The sequence below is a fragment of the Aethalodelphis obliquidens genome, unplaced genomic scaffold (assembly GCF_003676395.1).
Source record: "Aethalodelphis obliquidens isolate GAN/ISIS:26980383/991018 unplaced genomic scaffold, ASM367639v1 scaffold33, whole genome shotgun sequence".
Classification (NCBI taxonomy): domain Eukaryota; kingdom Metazoa; phylum Chordata; class Mammalia; order Artiodactyla; family Delphinidae; genus Aethalodelphis; species Aethalodelphis obliquidens.
In genome coordinates, this window is record NW_020837977.1 from 1,348,331 (window position 1) to 1,363,073 (window position 14,743).

The 14,743-nt window shown below is 36.1% G+C and overlaps 1 protein-coding gene across 2 annotated transcripts in view; it reads left to right on the plus strand.

Annotated features, from left to right (window-relative positions):
- PEX2 (peroxisomal biogenesis factor 2) overlaps positions 1-14,743 on the plus strand; it is a 62,255-nt gene that overhangs the window by 39,947 nt on the left and 7,565 nt on the right. The window contains exons 5-6 of one of the 2 annotated variants that reach the window (XR_003437317.1): positions 3,369-3,439; positions 4,992-5,114. The gene's annotated coding sequence lies outside the window, so the exon portion shown is untranslated. The remainder of the gene's footprint in view (positions 1-3,368; positions 3,440-4,991; positions 5,115-14,743) is intronic. The other variant, XR_003437316.1, reaches the window with a different exon arrangement.

A 14,743-nucleotide genomic window follows, 5' to 3' on the forward strand; every position in this document is an offset into this window, starting at 1 on the left:
TAAAAACCTGAAAGGCCAGGTTCAAATTTAAACTTCTTTCAGAGTTCTGGGAATTCCTCCCAAGAACATAACTAAAGGTGAGAACCATTCCAGTCCTGCCCTCTCTCTTTTTCTCCACCACCTGGCTCTATCCAATACCATGTGGGGCCTCATGTATAGAACCCCATACCTCAGGTGCAGGCTGCATCCATACACTTACAGACAGCTATACTTTGAGCATCTTTTGAGCCTGAGGGAGCACATCGGAAGATGGACCTAATGAGGAAGACTGCACCTATTCCAGAAGTGGATTGGGGGCCATTTGGGCATGGCTTCTAGGGTCTTAGGAACCCAGAGCTGATTTAGCAATGAGTAGTGGACTCCAGGGCACATCCCTCTTAGATCTGTGGATTCCTCATCCCACAGGGAAACATATCCAGACCAGGACCAGGGTAGAGCTCTCTAAATTGTGGGTCCTTGGGCAAGGTCTCCTCTCCAGGGTCCAAGGGTAGGACTGCAATATTCTCTGACAATAATCTTTATAATGATATTATACTGGTTTATACAATTTTTTTTTCTAGTCTGAACTTATTTCACCAACGTTATTCTTTCTAATTCTGGTCCTCCTCCCATGGGCCTATGGGCAGAGAAATCAAAGCATCTTGAATCTCATCACCTTCTTCCTCCTCTCATTTGAATGGTCACCCAGTACTATTGATACTATTGGTTCATTCTCTGAAATATATCTAGCCCTTTTCTCCTTTCCAACACTACTTCCACAGTCCAAGCTGAGACCTCCGTTCTCTTTCCTGAGTAGCCTCTCAACTACTATTTCTCTTTCCAATCTCTTGACTCTCTAGTCCATCCTTTAAATTCAACTTATCTTTCAACAGGTTAAATATGATGCATTCCTCCTCCAAATCTTCACTGGTGTCTCACTGTCTACTAAATAAGATTCTTACTACGTCACTATATGCCCTTTGTATATATAATGCCTCACAAATTCCTACTCTGGCCACATTTGCTAACTTACCATGCCAACAATATCTAAAAACTTCTATATCTTCTTACTTAAAAAAAAACTTTTCTCCCGTTAACCTAGAAGAACTTTCCCCATTTTCTTAGTCTATGAGGTTCAGCTCAAAAGCTATGACCTCAAGAAACCTATCCTACCTTACTTTGAGAATTAAATTCTCCCTTTACCTTTAATTTACCTTGATAATTTCTCTGCTCATCTATCCATCTTTTCTTTCATTCCTTCATCCATCCATTCATTCAACAATGTTTACTGAGAACTTACCATGAACTTGGCACTCTGCTCTGTCCTGTAAGAGTTTTTGCCCTCACAAAGCTTAGACTACTGGGGAAGACAGCTATTAATTAAATAATAGCCCTAAGATATAAGGATAAACTGTTGTGAACTAGGAAAAGAGCTCTGCAAGAAAACAAAGTGTTTTTTGAGAATGTATAACTAGGGTTTTCCTGGGTAGTTGGGATAAGCTTTTCTGAGGAATTGACAGGCAAACTGAGATTTCAAGGACTAATAGGAGTCAACTAGATGAAAAGGGGAAAAGGTAGAGGGAGCTGAGAATGCAAAATCTTCATGGTGGGAGTGACTTTGGCTTATTCAAAAAAAAACGAAAGAAAGTCAGAGATACTTGGCATACATAAAGCAAGGGCTGAATGAGGTAAGAGTATCTGTTGTGATAGGAAGTGTCCAGATTTTGTCTTTATTCTAAGAGAAATGGAAAACCTCTGAGTTTTAAGTGGGTGACATGGTTTTGTAAAGAACCCTCTGGTTGTAGCAGGGAAATTACCTGAGGATAACAAAAGTGGCTGCAGTGTAGCCAGTTACAAGACTATTGCAGTAGTTCAGGTATGAACTGGTGGCTTGGGTGATGGGGATGTCAGTGGTGGTAAAGAGAAGTGTACAGATTTGAGAAATACTGAGATCATAAAATCATCTAGACTTAGTGATGGTTTGAAATGGAGAGTGAGAGAGAGGGGGATGGCAGTGTTTCAGGGTTGTGTATAACGAGTGGTGGTGCCATTCACCAAGACAGGGAACACTGGAAGAAAATCAGTTCTTGGGGAGAAGATCCTTTCACTTTGGGGAAACTTGTGTTTAAGGTTCACTTAAGATCCAAGGAGAAGTCTGTGTTGCTGTATATTTGAGGCTCATTGACCTAGAAACTTCTTAGAAAATATAGAACATTAGAGGGGATAAGAGCCAAAGACCCATCCTTGAAGAACATCAACAGAGAAAAACCTTTAAGGTGTGAGTTTGTATGTGCAGGGGCGGGAGCTCACATGGAAGGGGATGTCCCTGCAAAGGAGTCTGGGAATTTTTTTCTGCCTTGATTTATACATGTTTTGGCTCTGCATGTCACCTCCACTGAAAGTTCCTTGAAGATAGAGAGCATATCTTATTTATATTTATAAGTCCCCCAGCATCTTGGGACACTGTATTTATGAGATGATGCTTGAATTGAATGTTGGTGACTCTTTGACAGCCATTATTTTCTTCCTGTGGAAAAACGTTGTCTTTTAAATCTGGAGTTATTTGTATTCATTTAATGCTTTTAAACTTAATTTAAAACTTCTTGGGCTATGGTTTATGATAATTATTTCCAAAAGAAAAGTTATAATATGTTTCATCCTATTCATAAGAGAATTAAGATAAGGTCATAGTAATATCTTTCTCTTTGTTTTGTTTATAAGCAAAAAGCAGACTTCTGTAATGATTTTTTTAATGTGACTGTCACCAAAATCTGAGACCATCATAAGCTAAAAACATAAAGAAAATCTAGCAAGATTAATTTTCCAAAAGTCATAAACTTCATTCTAGGTCAATTCCATTCCAAAATAAGTCTGAAAGGTGATCGTTTTTAACATTTTCAATAACAAAGTGGTTTTAAGGTTAAATAGGTTAGTTTGTACACTTTCCATTCTGTCATTTTTTCAGATAAATAGGAATTTTCTAACTGTGAGGTCACTAACTACATGTCAAGCTAAATCTAAGGAAATACACCACTTTGAAATTAATAACATCTACTTAAAATATTCTCTTGTCATCTTAATCTCCTTTCACAATTTTTAAACACTGATCTTAATGTAAGTTTTCTCCTCTATTTATAACTTTTTTCTTACTCCTTCCTCCAATAGCAAAATTATATGCAAAAGAAGATACCTATTTGAAATCTCTAAAGCAAAATGACATAATGCTTTGCAAAATATTCTGTTGATGAAAAAGATTGAGAGTAACATTATATATGTTTTTTGAGTGGGGCTGAAACTTTTCTTCTCCTTGTTAATTCTTAATTAGATTTATGTAAGAATGTAAATGGTGTGCATTTGCTTTCAAGGTTAACAGTTCTCTGTCCCCAAAGCAGATCAGTGACAAGTGAAGTCGGCATTTATTACCACATTCCTGGCAGAAATTGATAATCACCTATGTCTGGTGAGTAAGTGCCTATTCGCAAAAACAATAGGATTTTAAAAATTCAATCTCCAAGAATCTGTTCTATCTCCTCTTTATGCCTTTTATGTACTTTTTTTCTCATATTTTCAGGTCCTTAAATGTGGAGCCAGGGAACTCATGGCCCGACATTTTAACATTTTGGCTAGGGACTCACTGAGTCAGTGTGAGACTAGCCTTTAATTACAGGAAGTTTTAAAAAAGGGAAAAATCTAGAAGCTACACTAGTTTCATTATCTGTGGCACATCTATTGCAGAAAAAGACAGATTTTAATAGTTAGTGTTTATTGACCTTAAATCTCTGGTTCACATATTAGACAATAATTTGAGGCTTCCACTCACAGTTTGCTTATACTTCACTTTACAAGACTTGAATGGCTCATTGGCTTTTCTTACATGAAATAGTAAACATCTTGACAACAATGTTATTGTTTCAAGCTATTCTGGTCTAAAAAGGACTAATCCTGCTATTCCAGAGAATCTCTGACTATCTCTATTAGTCCAGGCCCTCAGGAGATGAATCTCATTACCGAGATTAAAGGACAACTTGAGCAAAGCAAGAGATAAGAAAAATATTGAACAAAATATCACATAAGATCATTATAAGTATTAATAAAACAGTACTTTCCACAATACATGGCACAATGCACATAATAAGTATTCAGTTAAAGTCACTATTTTTAAATAGTGAATTGAAACAAAAAGTTAAATTTTATAATAAATTTACAAGTTGTACCTAAAACTAAATGACAGAAGAATGCTAACAATTAAGGCATAGTCAAAGATATTACTAACTAAGGTATCAAACAAACCAAGAAATCCAATATCAATAATCAACAACATAGAATTCAAGACAAATAATAATGTCTAGGATAAAGGGAGGATCATAATCTGATTTTCCCTTAAAGGAGTAAGCATGGCTCTTACGTTGAGAATAGATTATGGTGAGAACAGGATGATAGTGGTGAGTTTATTTCTCCTTCATTTGGAAAAATTCCAGAGGTAAGCATTCCAAGGCTGGTTTGGGAGTCTCACATGATACTAAAGACTCAAGCTCCTTCTGCTATCCCTCTGCTTTACAATCTTTTGAACACTGATTTCATTCTCAAAGTGGCAAGGTGGCTACTGGATCTCTGACCATAACATCCACCTTCCAGCAAGAGAAATTAGGGACAGCAAAGTCAACTCCCTTAAAAAGCCTGTCTGAAAGTACCACCAACTACCTTCCATTTACATTTCATTGGCCAGGTTTTAGGAACGTGGTCACACCTAACTTCAAAGAAGACTGAAAAATGTAGTTTTCAGACAACATGTATTGCTACCCAAATTAATATCAGGATTCTGTTATTTAGCTAAAAAGATGAGCTTGAATATTGGGTAGGCAACTAACAGCCTTTGCTACAAATCCTAGACCACATAGAAACATATTTGGAGGGAAATATAACTTTACAGATATGAGTAGAAATGAAACAGAAAACAAAAAAATAAAATTAATAAGTCCAAGAGCTTGTCTGTTTTTTTCCTTTTTTCAAAGGAAAAGAGAAAAACATCTGACAAGGCTTGACAATGAGAGAGACACACACACAGAGAATGAACAAGATTGAGAGGAAACAGATAAAACATTATGAAAAAAGAGATGATATAACCAAAGTTGTAGGTAAGATTTTTTACATATATGGGAATATCATGTAATTTTTAATATCTTGATGAAATTTATGATGTTCATGGAGATGATAAATTTCCAAAACTGAGTCAAGGAGAAAAAAATCTAGTCAATCAATAAACATGAAATGTAAAATTCTGTAAAAGAATTTTCTTCAAAAGGTACATGATTCACTCTTTTATAGACAAATTATTCAAAACTTCCAAGAAAATGGTAAATCTCATTGCTTTTATCTGTTCCATAGAAGAGAGAAAAGTGGAAAATTCTCAATTTATAACATAACAGTGAAATTACCCTATTAACACAATCTAACAAAAGATATGACAAAAAAGAACATTTCTCTTCTGAAGATAGATGCACATCCTAAATGAAATAATAGCAAATAAACACAGCAGTATGTGAAAAAGAGAGTACAAGTATAATTTAATATTAAGAATCAATACAATTAATTATCCTAATAGGTCAAAGGAGCAAAATCAAAGATCATTTTGATAGATGATCTAAAGGCAATTGATAAATTTTAATAATACTCCTTTTAAGAAAACTCTTAGCAAAAAAGGAATAGGAGAATAATTTCTTAACTTGATATAAATATGTATGGTATCTTAACTAACGGTCATCATGCTTAATGTTGGAATAGGAAGTAATTTCATTTAGAGTTAAGAATGGGGCAAAGGTACTCAGTTCACTGTTAGTACTTAACATCTTTCTGGAAATGCTAAGTAATGCAATCAAAAATGAAATGAGGTCTTATAATACTGGAAAAGAGAGAAACAATTTTTTAAATCTTCAAATAATGTGATTTACCCACATGGAAAAAAACTCAAGAGAACCACCTGAAAAATCATTGGAACTAATAAGTGATTTCATTAAATTGGTCATGTAATGAACTCAATAGCTTTCTTATATACCTATGACAACTACAATCTAAGTTCCTTGATGAAAAAAAAAAGTCTTTCTTCACTGCTGAAATTTAGCTCCTAATAAATAAATGGAAAAGAAAATCCATATAAAATAATAAGTAAAATACAGGATATCCAGAAATAAACATTTCTATGGAGAAAACAACAAAAGGTTTATCTATCTCTAGCTATATATCTATCATCTATCATCTACCTACACCTACATCTGTGTAAGATAACCCTAGATTTCAATTCTGCACTCTACACAATTTATAGCAAAATCCCAAAACAATTCTTTCACAGTTGATTGAGTTATAACAAAAATATAACCTACGTAAAACAAAATTCACCTCTTTCAGTCATCATTTTGATGACATTTGGTAAATAAGCAGAGTAGTGCAACCACAACCACAATCAAAATTTTCAACTAAATTAATCAACTTCTTTAGAATGCACCCCAATTTTAAGGTAAATATTATGAATGTGTACTGCTAAAAATTGCTATCTGGAATTGGAGCCCTGCAAAAGGTGAGAAATAGGGGACAAGAAGGAAAATATTCAGCAAGGGAAGATACTTATGAGCCAATCTGTCTTCTCTTTTAAAGGAGATTCTAAATTTTAAGCGCTTTCGGGTTGGGTTCCAGAACTATTCTATTTTTATTCATAGACAGAAAACAGGCATGAATCAGGGATTAGGAAAGCTTATAGGTTATTAGGAAAGTCCTTTTTAGGAAAATCATAGCTATTAGTCTGCTGCTGAGAAAGTTGGGCTCCGTTCAAAGAACCTCTTAATTATCTCTCCTCTTGCTGAAGCTGCAGGTAACATATAGAAAAGAGTGTTCTTCCCTTTAATGAATTCCCAAATGCTGTGGCATTTATTAAGGAAATATTTAAGTAGAGCCATTGTTCAGAGAATATTTTATTCTTTCCTTACTACCACTGTCCCTGCTTCAACTTATTAGTTTCCTAGTGGGAGGTTAAAACAAATCCACAAGAATATATTGTATTCTCCATCTGGCCTTATTCCTTACTTAACTTTATACTTAACTGGTACAAAAATAAAAATAGGTTCAGACCCTAGTGGGTGCTGATTAAGGAAATTCTTAAGCAGGATACATGTTTTTGGCTCTACTAAGATTCTGTTTTCTTAGCCCTTTCACTTAATTGTTGATGTAAGGAAAATTAAAGTTTATAAGTATTCATTTTTTTTCAATGCATATTTATAGCGTATTCAGTACGAGTGAGACTTGGTATTCAGTTCTGCGATACAAAGATGAATAATACAGACTTGGATCCTGGTCACATAGACTATAATCCGGGTAGAGGGGAAGATAAATATGTGTTCATACAATGTAAGAAGCACCAAATTAGGAAGAACATACCTGATGGGTACTTATCCAGGCTTGGGAGACCAACGTGCTTCCAGGAGAAAATGTGTGGATCTGCCTCTGGGGGAGACTGGGTGAATATAATTGAAGCACAGTAAACATTTTGGTGTTGGAAATAGGCAAAATGCTTTAAATTCTACTCTTCTACTTTTTGAGAAGAGTAATCTTCTGATTGGTATCTGGGGACTTAAAAGTGATTTCCCACAAGATGCTCAGTCCATCAGTCAAGAAGCATTTATGGTGCCAGTGAATTTCCAAACATTGTGCTAAGCACAAGGGATAATATCATAAATGAGACCAAATTTCTGCTTTCAGGGAGCATATATTCAACTGGCAGGAATACGGGTGCAATGATGCATTTGTATAACATAATCCAATATTCCATTCAGCCTTAGAAGCTCAGATTTCTTAGTACTTGGCCACTTGATGCTCATTGTCATGTGGGATGATAAATGTAGACCATGTATTTATCTCAAAGCATTCCACCACCCTATTGAAGATTATATTTCCCTTGTCTATGTTTTCCCCACCCATTTTCCATATCTCTATTACACCTCTTGGCACAACTAGCTTTGTAAGTGAGATTTATGTAATTTCTTAAGAAGAGTTCACAACCACATACAGTCATGTAACTACCACAACATCAGGACATAGAAATTTCCCATCACCCCAAAAAGTTCACTTTTGCCACTTCCTAATCTAATCTCTCCCATACTCACATCCCCTGCAACTGATCTGATAACTGTTCCTCTAGTTTCACCTTTTTTATACAGCATCTAGCCTTTAGTGTCTGGCTCCTTTCACTTAGTATAATGCTTTTAAAGTTATATTTTATTTATTTTTCTTGCCTCATTGCACTGGCTAGGACTTCCAGTACAAAGTTGAATAGATGTGGTGATAGCACACATCCTTGACTTGTTCTCAATCTTAGGGTGAAAGTATTCAGTCTCTCACATGAAGTCAATTTTTAACTACAGTTATTTCAGGCTGAATCTTCCTTTTATTGATTCTTCAGGAATCATTTCTATGGAGAATGTCTCACAGTGGCTCATTTGACATTGGGTGGTGCCTCTCCCCCAGCTTGATACATACAATACACTCCTCAGCTTCTGTACTCTGTGGTATACACAGACTTCTTGCTGCTGGGATGTCTCACATTTCTCAGCCAGCTCTCTAGGACTTCCTTTAAAACAAGCTTTGGGTCTGTTCTCTTCCATTGGGCCCTTCTTCAATCCAGGGGAAACACATACAACTCCCACCTGTCATCACCTTGCTCACAGTGTTGTCATCACTCTTTCCGCCACCAAGACTGTCTTATAGATACTGGTCAACCATGCCACCCAAGTTCCAGGATTCTTGAGCAGGTTCTCTAGATGGTCTGCTTGAAACACCTCTCTCATGGCTTAAATGAAGGGAAAGCAACACTCAATCCTCTCCCAGAGGGAGGGCAAGGAAAGCGCCAAAAATTGCAACAGCTTTCTCCAAAGACATTTGTATCTTTAAACTCAGGCATTTTATTCCCTTGAGTGAGTGAGCTGAAGACCATAAAACTGGGTTTGGGGGGGACCTTTGAAAATCTTGCATAGAGGGGTCAAATGACATTTTTGCAATGTCAGGATATTTTCCTCTATTGCTTTATTCCTTTGGAAACTTTAGTTGACAGAGAGGCAGAACAAGTCCCATTTTATAATGTATTACAAGTGAATTATCTGATGCCAAAGGTTGACCTTCTAACTTCAATTTGTATTTATCTGACTACATTACACTATTTCAGTTTATTTTCTATACATGATGGGCCAAAAGAACCATGTTTGTGAATATGGACAGCAAATAAGGAATAGCTATGTACATATACCCCTTTTAATCACTGCAACAAATTCCCATTATTTAGGAATTACGGAGGAATTACTAAATAAAAAAACTGCAGGTGAGATTATGTAAAATTGACAGAATTGCAAAGAGTCAATATTTAGCAGTAAGGCAGAGTAAGATTCATAGTTTTAAGACTTTTTAAAAAGTGAAACCTTGTTTTGAAGTGAAATCTTTTTTTTTTTTGTTAATTCAATACGTGTTTATTAAACTCCACATAGGTACCGGGAAGAGTGTTAGAGAGTGTAAGTGCTCATGGGAGCTTCCGTCCCCAAGGGAGCAAGAGACAATAAACAATTAAATGAATAAGTGAGCATGCTCATTTTGGGTAATGACACATATATAAAAAATAAAATAGGGAAATATGATATAGAGTGAGTGGGCGTGAGAGTGGGGTATTTGGCTAAACTTGAAGACCTCTCTGAAGAGGTGATATTTGAGTTGAGATAAATAACAAGAAGGCGCAAGCTCCGCAAAGATATTATGGCAGCTTGTCCTAGGCAGAGGGAACAGAGAGTAAAGATGCCCTCAGGCAAGAATACACTTGGTAAGTTCATAGACACAAGGCCAGTGTGACTGTAGCATAATGAGAGGTGGAGCACAGTAAATGATGAAGTCAGACAGCAGCCAGTTCAAGAATCTTGAAGGTGATGATAAGTCATTAGATTTATTCTAAGTGCAGCAGAGAACCTGCAGCCTGGAAACAACGTGTTCTAACTAATGAATTTAAGGGATCATTCTCTCTACTGTGCAGAGATTGAATTCTAAGGAGCAAGAATAGGAGTTGGAAAGCCAAGTAGAAAGAAGGCTATTACAGTGGTTCAGGTGAAATATGGTCATGACGGATTAGGCAATGATCATGGACAGAAGTGGATGGACAAATGGTATATATTGAAGGTAGAATTGCTGGGACTTGTTTATGGATAAGACTTGGAATATAAATGAAAGAGGTGAATGACTCCTAGTCTTGATCAATAGATGGCTGATTGAGAAGACTGAATCAGAAACAGTTTTAGGGATCAGCTCTGTACAAGATAATTTTGAGAAGCCTGTTAGATATCCAAGGGAAGAAATCAAATATGTATTTGCATATGTATCAAAGTCTATAGGCCAGTGTAGAGATAATGATTAGAGATACAAAACTGGGACTCATTGACATCTCAGTGCCAGTCAGGGAACTAGATAAGATGTCTTAAGGAAAGAAAGTGGACTGAAAAACGCCCAAGGATCAAACTCTGAAACACTCCAACATTTATAGGTGCAACATAAAATTTAGCAGCAATGAGGTAGACTAATAAGATGAAGCCACTGAGGTAGGAGAAAAACCACGTCAGTGTCCATCATAGAAATGAAAAGAGTAAAATGTGTTACAAAAGAGAGAGTGAGTGGTCAGCTCTAGTCTAATGTTTCTGACAGGTGGAATAAGGACAGAGAAATGACCATTGGAACATGGATGCCAATGACAACTGTTTGAGCTTGTATAACCAACCAGAAAGCAGAGTCTGAAACAAAGGCTACAGTGAAAATAGTTTATTTTGAGACATGATCCCAGGAACTAGGAGTGGAGGAATGGGAAGAGTGAAGCAGAGAAGGAAGGAAAGTCAATACAAGCATACATTAACCTCATCATCACTGGAGACTCAATTGTCCTAGAATCTTCTGAGAAGCTGTAGAACATGCCTTAGAACTGACTGCCTATGGGACACAGAGATCATTCTTTGTGATCTTTGATCAAAGGTCATGAGACAAAGGTCATCCATGGGGTGTCCATTCTTCATACTTCCAGGTGTTTACAAACTCCACTATTGAGATATGCTGCACTCAGTATAATCAAAGAACTGTCAGAACAGAAAAATAGAGATACAAGGTACAGCAGAGAAGAGGTATTGCTAGATTATGCTTGCAAAAATCTGGTTGCTAACAACAATAATTGGAATTAAAAGTGAACATAAAAGATGTAAGATGGGGAATAAGAAAGTCTGATATCTGTTCCTTGCATCATTCAGGACCTTCAAGATAATGGTTGACGTTAATTTCTACAAAAGACAATGCTGAAGGGTTAGTTGAGCAAGCTGTAGTTCCCACTGCTGCACCTGGGACTGAGGCTGTGATTTATATTTATCAACAGCTTTCTCTCCCACCTATTCTATATTCCCCTTACCTTTGGTCAGCCCTTCATCAAGACTAGGCTGTTTGCTTTAGTAGTGACTCAGACCTTCATCTCTACAGGGTCTGAGTCTTTAATTGCTTTGCATCTGTTTGGCTGTGGTTGCTGGATTTGCCCATTTAGAGGTATTACTGATCATGGAAGTAATAAGAAATACTCCTGTGAGTTCCCTGGATTTTATATATGTTCTCTTCTGTCCTCATTATGTGTTAGCAATCCTAGGTTCTAATGGTAATCAGTTATTCCCACCAACATAGTAACTCCTTTCTTTGTCTGCTGACTCATTCACATAGCAAGGCTGAACTGACCAGTTGGTAGCAGTCTCTTCAAGTTCAGCAGAATCCTTCCTGTGTTCTCTGTGGTAGCATCTTTTCCATTTACCCAAGATCCAGGATTTTGAATCCTACAGAAACCAAGATTACAGGGGGCAAAATGTGTATTCTGCAATTCCACTCTTTGATTCCCAGGTTCATATTTCTCACAGTTCTGGAGACTGGAAGTCTAAGATTATAGTGCCAGCTTGGTCGGGTTCTGCTGAGAGCCTTTCCCTGAGCTGTGGACATTTGACTTCTTTTTGTAGTCTCACACGGTAGAAAGGGTGTGCTCTTCATCTCCTTATAAGGGCTTCAATCCCATCCCATCATGTGGGCTCCATGTCCATGACCTCATCCAAACCTAACTACTTCCCAAAGTCCCTGCCCCCCATATACTATCACAATGAAGATTAGGCTTTGATATATGAATTTGGATGGGGGAGACACAAATATTCCATTCATAGTATGCTGGAACAATGGATATCTTATATTTAAAAAGAGGAAAAGAAAGCAAGAAAAAAGAACTTCAATTCATACCTCACACCATATACAAAGATTAACTCAAAATGGATCACATACTCAACTGTAAATTCAAAATCTATAAACATTCTAGAAGAAAATATAGGAGATAACCTAAATGATTCGTAAGTGATTTGGGGTTAGGAAATAATTTCCTAGCTATCACACCAGGAAGATGATTTACAAAAAGTAAAAATTGATTAATTGACTTCATCAAAATTAAATCATCTTCTCCTCAAAAAGACATTGTTAAGAGAATGAAAAGTTAAGCCATAGACTGGGAGAATAAATTTGCATATCATTTATCTTATAAAGGACTTGTATTATAATATATAAAGAAGTTAAAATTCAGTAAGAAAATAAAAAGACACAATTAGAAAATGGGCAAAAGATTTGAGCATACTCATCACCAAAGAAATTATATGGATGGCAAATAAGCACATAAAAAAATGCTCAATATCATTAATAATTAGAGAAGTGTAATTAAAATCTCAGTAAACTACTACCACACACCTATTGACATGCCTAAAATTAAAACGACTCACCATACCAAGTGTTGGCAGGTATATGAATCAACTGAAACTCTCATTCACTCCTGGTCAAAAACAGTTTGGCAGGGTCTTAAAAAGTTAATTCTATATCTACCATATGATACAGCCATTTAACTCCAAGGTATTTACCCAAGATAAATAAAAGCATATTTCCATAAAAGACTTGAACATGAATATTTATAGCAGCTTTAATAGCCTCAAATTGGAAAAAATCCAAATGATTATCAGTAGATAATATAACAAATTGTCATATATCCATTCAATGAAATGCTAATCAGCAATAAAAAGGAATGTTCTAATGATGCCTACAACAACACAGATGAACCTCAAAAACAGTATGCTCAGAGAAAGAAGAAAGATACAAATACTACAATTTGATTTCACCTATATAAAATTCTAGAAAATTCCAATTAATTTGTAGTGGTAATTAATTAGTAGTGGCAAAAAGCAGGTCAATCGTAGCCTGGAGAAGGGTGGCAGGGAGATGCAGGAGGGGAGAATTGAAGGGCAGTGAGGAACTTTTGGAGGTGATGAATATGTTCATTATTTTGATTGTGGTTGTGGCTTTATAGAAGTATTCATGTGTTAAAATTTACCAAATCATGCACTGTAAACAAGTTCAGTTTATGTATGTCAATTATAGCTCTATAAAGCTAATAAAATGAGAGAAGTATTTGGTATAGGTAAGACGTGGTGCTGCTGAGTCGCACATGTGCTAAACTGTTTGCTCAAAAATAACTGGAGAAAGAAAGATGATCCAAAAATATGAGGCCCATCACAAGAGATGTCTGATGTAATGATAGAGTGTGAACAGAGAAGTCCAAACAGTAGTGTAGGCAGAAACTTTTTTTTAATAATAATAGCTTCCAATTATGTAATGTTTATTTCCACCAAATAAATATTTCCACACATATATTACACACATAGATATTAGTAGTACCATTTCCTCATAATAGACCCAATGGTAGATAATATTATTATCTTCATTATAAAGATAAGGAAACTGAGAATCAGAGTGTTAGCTGATGTATTAGACACATACAGAGAAACAGAACCAATAAGTTTTATATTTAATGTTTATATAATATATAAGAGAGATTTATTATAAGAAATTTGTTCACATGATCATAAAGGGTGACAATTCCCAAGGTTTTCAGGATGAATTGGCAAGTTGGAACCCAGGAGAGCCCACGGTGTAGTTCTAGTGTCTCAAGACCAGCTGTCTTGAAACCCAGGAAGGACTAATGTTTCAGTTAAAATCTGAAGGCAGGAAAAAGCTGATGTCTCAGTTCAAAGGCAGTCAGGCAGGAGGAATTATCTCTTATGAGCAGGAGGGTCGGCCTTTTTGTTCTATTCAGTCCTTCAACTGATTAGATGAGGCCCACCCACCTTAGGGAAGGGCAGTCTGCTTCACCCAGTGTATCCATTCAAATGTTAATCTCATCCAGAAACCCTCTTGGACACACTCAGAATAATGTTTGACCAAGTATCTGAACACCCTGTGGCTTAGTCAAATTGGCACAAAATTAACCATCATGGCTAGTGAAGACTGAAGTATTTATTAAAGAAGTAAATAATACTTTTGAGAACTATCTGTGAAGGTAAGTTTAGCTATAGTCAGTTATAGACAGTAGCACAGAGAGATGAGGAGGATAAATCCTAGCATTAAGAATTTTTATTTGAAGAGAGTAAATGTTAGTACATGTATATGTGTTGAGATATGATCCAGAAGAAAGGTATAAAATTATGTTTCAGAGGAAATGATATAAATGCAAGGGGGAAGTCTTGGGAAGGGAAGACACTGAATTGATTCCATGATGAGCTAATAGGTTGAGACCCTGCAATAGAATTGCATTCAAAGCCTATTTAAGTTCAGGACACATCCTACCTTTCTGATCTCATCTTTTATCACT